This window comes from Lipotes vexillifer, unplaced genomic scaffold (assembly GCF_000442215.2).
Source record: "Lipotes vexillifer unplaced genomic scaffold, Lipotes_vexillifer_v1.1 scaffold822, whole genome shotgun sequence".
In the NCBI taxonomy this organism is placed as follows: Eukaryota; Metazoa; Chordata; class Mammalia; order Artiodactyla; family Lipotidae; genus Lipotes; species Lipotes vexillifer.
In genome coordinates, this window is record NW_006770496.1 from 3,701,057 (window position 1) to 3,706,393 (window position 5,337).

Consider the following 5,337-nt stretch of genomic DNA (forward strand, 5'->3'; position numbering starts at 1 on the left):
CAGATCAAACATACCAGTTATGACGGGAACTAAAATGGCTGAATATATCTATCAAAGACAAAGGCATTCAGATTGTTTTAAATAATAAAATTGAACTATACACTGCCTAAAATAATAGGTCTAAAATGAAATACCTTGAAGTTGAAAAAGAAAAGGAAGGGCAATGATTTATCTGGCAAAAATAAACAACAAAATAGGCAAAATGGCAAAATTAGTTCAACCAATCTGTAAATCAAAGCAAAAATTATTAAAATTGAGTGAGGAAGAAAGGTCATTTTATATTAATAAAAGGAATAATTAAGGGTGAAATATAAAATTAGGAATGCAAGGCATGAACTTTTATTCAACCAATAACAAAGCATCTAAATATATACAGCAATGCAAGGGAAACCAGGAAGCAATTTTCATCTGGATCTACTTGGCACCCCAAATAGTACTGACATGCTATTAGCAAGGAAAATTAGGAGTATGGCTATTGGGTTGGTAGCTTACAGTCTCGCCCACGCCTGGAAACTTATTGTTGGTGAACAGTGGGCAGGTGGAAAAGCTTTTCTGTTTTAAGGGTGTGAAATTGCTGATGAGTCAGCTTTCATGAATGTGACTTACTTTAGGTATATGAAAAACTAGAAAAATACAGTTTCTACCTTTATAAAGAAAAAAACTGGTTATGATAATGAAGCATTTTTGGTAAGCTTTACTTGACATAGCTAGTCAAATATTTCCTATGATCTGAAGTATCATTCACTCAGGAAAGAAAAATCAGGCACATAGTAGGCACCCAATAAATTGTATTGAAATGAATTATATTGACCTATCTTCTTTAGTAAAATTTGGTTATGTGGTTTCCTTATTAATTCAGGATAATATTACATTAGCATGAATGATTAATGCCACTTGATGAAGATGTTATCATGCAAACTGGAATTATTTCCTTATAGTTCAGTTTCCTCATTTTAAAACATGACAGCAACATTTGCTAAGTACCTATTTTAATAAAGCAATTTATATTGGACTAATAAAATATATGCAAAAAGATATATAAAGGAAAAACTGTGAGATAAAAAAGAAAGTAAATTTATAAGAACACAATAATGCAATAATGGTGAGAAACTTTAACAAAATATTATTTGTGTTTGAATTATAAAGTAGACCAAAATCAAGTCAGAACATATAAATTTTGAGTAACGTGAGTGAATAAATTAATATTGAATTTTATGAGTTACACAAACATTTCATGAAATATAAAATAATTATCTTAAAACTGATTTTCTATTAAACCAAAAATGGGCCTCAATCCATTGTGAAAGGTTATAAATGTATCAGCTATATTATTTGATGGCAAAATACTAAAACTATAACATATAAAAGTGAAAAAAAGAGGCCTAAGGGACCATTTCATCCAATAAGAAATGAAAAGTAGAATTATAGTCTTTGGAAGACTATGAAAATAAGAGTACCACATTTATGTCTGTGAGTCTGTTTCTGTTTTGTAAGCAAGTTCATTTATACTATTTTTTAACTTATGGTTACCAAAGGGGAGGGGGCAAGGGATAAATTGGGAGTATGGGATTAACAATGCACACTACCATATATAAAATAGATAAACAACAAGGATTTACTGTATAGCACAGGGAACTATATTCAATATCTTGTAATAAACTGTAATGGAAAAGAATCAGAAAAAAATAATACAGATCTATACATATATGTATAATATAGCACAGGAACTATATTCAATATCTTGTAATAAACTGTAATGGAAAAGAATCAGAAAAAAATAATACAGATCTATACATATATGTATAACTGAATCACTTTACTGTACAGCTGAAACTAACACAATATTGTAAATCAACTATACTTCAACAAAAAAAAGAATACAACATTTAAAAATGTATGTGATACATATTTCGATTCTGGCTATGACAGAGTTGCTGGTACTGCAGTAAACAACTGTGAAACTGGGTAAAGTATGTGCCGTTGGACAGCAGCCCACAGAGTATGTGATTGTTCGAGCAGGGAGGTAGGGAGTTTAGCACCATCACATCCATCCTGGGTTCCTCTCTGTGGTATTTCCCAAATGGAAGTGGAGGCTCAGTGCAGAGCCAGGTTTGGCTGGGGGAAGGGAACAGTGTGGTTAGATCACTAAACCATCTAGAATTGTGAGTCAGGACACCTGAGAGAAGGAAGCTGCTAACAGGTAGCCCCAGCAGGCATAGGGTCCCAACCTGGATAGAATCCTAATTGTGCCGCCACCGAGCAAGACTCTGGAGGCATGGCAGAGAGCAGCTGCTGCTGGTGGTCAAGGGCTAATGGGGGTTTCTTAGGTTACACGGGGTGGGGAGACATTGGAGTTCTGACTCAGTTGAATGGGAGAGACCTTGTTCAAAACCCTAGGTTTTCAGTTGACACTCAGAAAGTTCAGTGAACCTAAAGACAGATCAAACTTATGTGAAAGGAAAAAAAAAAACAGAAAAGAACATCTGAGACCTGTGGGACAATTGTAGTGATCTCATATATGTGTAAGTGGGGACAAAATGCATATTTAAAGAGCTACTGGCTTGGGTATAGCCTAAAATGAATGAGATGTACCTAAGCTATATGCGTAGAAAAATCAATAGTTCTATACTCTTTAACGACATTTAAAGAAAAAGAAATAACCGAGAAGATGGTAGCAGAAACACACAGTACTGAATAAGTTTTCCAGGTGCTCCCTTACATTCCATACCCTACCTTGTGATCATATTGAGGCTTTGTAACTATTTCTGACCAATGAAATATGAGTGGATGAAGTATCTCTCCAGGACTGAGGCAGTTAAAAGACTGTATGTCTCCTCCATCTCCCGCTACTCCAGCACCATGGTGGCTAGTGTTTCAGATGGTGTAACTACAGGATAGAGGAGGCTGGTCAAGCCTCACTGAACTTTTCACGTGTGCCCAATAAATCTTTGTCAAGTTCAGCCACTGGAGTTCATGTGTCATGGCAGAATTAATTCCTCAAGCATAGGAAAATTATAAGAATACAATCAGAAAAAAAGCTAGAACAGTACGAAGAAGAAACTAATAAAAATAAAAGCATAAATCAATGAATTCAAAAGAAGTAAAAATGAACATTTTTCTTTAAATTTTTAATAGAAGAAGCAAATCTAATCAAGAATAGATGTAGGGCTTCCCTGGTGGCGCAGTGGTTGAGAGTCCGCCTGCAGATGCAGGGGACGTGGGTTCGTGCCCCGGTCCAGGAAGATCCCACATGCCGCGGAGCCGCTGTGCCCATGAGCCATGGCCGCTGAGCCTGCGCGTCCGGAGCCTGTGCTCCGCAACGGGAGAGGCCACAACAGTGAGAGGCCCGCGTAAGCGGCTGGGCCCGTGAAGCCATGGCCGCTGAGCCTGCGCGTCCGGAGCCTGTGCTCCGACGGGAGAGGCCACAACAGTGAGAGGCCCGCGTACCGCAAAAAAAAAGAGAGAAATTTATTCTCTTACAGTCATGGATGCTAGAAGTCCAAAGGGAAGGTGTTAGTGGGACCATGCTCTCTTTGAAAACTCTACAAGAGGATCTCTCCTTGTCTTTTTCCTAGTTTCTGGTGGTTGTTGGCAATCCTTGACTTTCCTTGGCTTGCATAACCCTAATCTCTTCCTCTGTTGTCATGTGGCCCTCTCTCTGTATGTCTGTCTGTGTCTTTATGTCTTCTCTACTTCTTATAATAATGACACCAGTCATATTTTATTTATAGCCCTCCCTAATCCAATATGACCTTAACTAATTATATCTGCAAAGACCGTATTTCCAAATAAGATCACATTCACAGATACTTATGGTTAGGACTTCAACATATCTTCTGGAGGGACACAATTCAACACAGTTCAACCTGCAACAGAAGGGAAATAACAATCTGGGGAGATTTGGAAAATAAGAGACAATGTCAGTTGTCTAAACATAGCACCTAAAACTATGTCTAGCACCTAAAACACACTATGAAATATTTACTTTCCTCAAAACACATTAGTGACTATAATTGACCCAATAAGTAGTAAACCCAAATAGACCGATGTTGTCAGAACATTTCTAAGCAGTAGACTTAGAAATTCAGAATGATTCTTCATAGGTAGAGATTTGCTCTTTCTTTTTTCAAAGAAAGAAAAAAGCTTGACTGATCATTTGGAGAAAAATAGACACTCCATTTTCTCTAGGCTAGTCTATATTGGAGAAGAATTAAGAAAGAAAGAATTAAATTGCTCTGCAAAGAAAGAATAACAAGAGTTTTGGAGCTGTCCACTGGTGGGTCAAGATAGGACTTTGGAATGTAGAGTAAGGGACAAAGGAATAAGTGAAATTGTCTAGGATGAACATAACTATGCAATGTGACGGTAGCTGGGGCCTAAGGAGGGACATGGCCAATGAGAAATAAATTGCCCGTGCTAGGAAATTGCCAATGAATAATCAGAACAGGGGCTTCCCTGGTGGCGCAGTGGTTGAGAATCTGCCTGCCAAAGCAGGGGACACAGGTTCGAGCCCTGGTCTGGGAAGATCCCACATGCCGCGGAGCAACTAGACCCGTGAGCCACAATTACTGAGCCTGTGCGTCTGGAGCCTGTGCTCCGCAACAGAGAAGCCGCAATAGTGAGAGGCCCGCGCACCGCGATGAAGAGTGGTCCCCGCTTGCCGCAACTAGAGGAAGCCCTCGCACAGAAACGAAGACCTAACACAGCCATAAGTAAATTAATTAATTACTTTAAAAAATAATAATAATAATCAGAACAGTAATAGCTGATTCTCAATGTAAACTTTGTTGTAATTATAACCCCTAATATTAACCCCATCATCCCCCAATCTTCAGAAAAGCCTAAAGCAAACAAAGACTATATTATACATATGCTTGGAGAAGATAAAGAAAAAGAGATGTCTCATTCGTAGTTAAGCAAGGTACAGAGTGTTGGTAACAATCTTTAATAGCATGCATGGAACGCTGGCAAGAATTCACAGCGACGTATGACTGAATATATCACTAAACACAATCATACACTTGAGTGTCTCAAAGTGCTATCACATTTTGCTTCAGGATGGTCCAAGCTACTCTACTGGGGTATTAAATGCAGGGGTGACTACAGAAGCCCAAAGATTTGGAGACATTTAGGTCTAACAATGGTGTCCATCAGAAATGTGGTTGGTTAGTTATGCAGGAATGTGGTTGGTTAGAAATGGAGGATTGTTGGCACTGCCACCTGCCCAGTCAAGTCCTGTTTAGAGGAGAGGATACAAAGACCCAAAGACATGCTCAGTTTCAGAGGCAGAAATATTCTTATCATGTAAATAAATAGATGCCTCAGATGCTCTTTCCC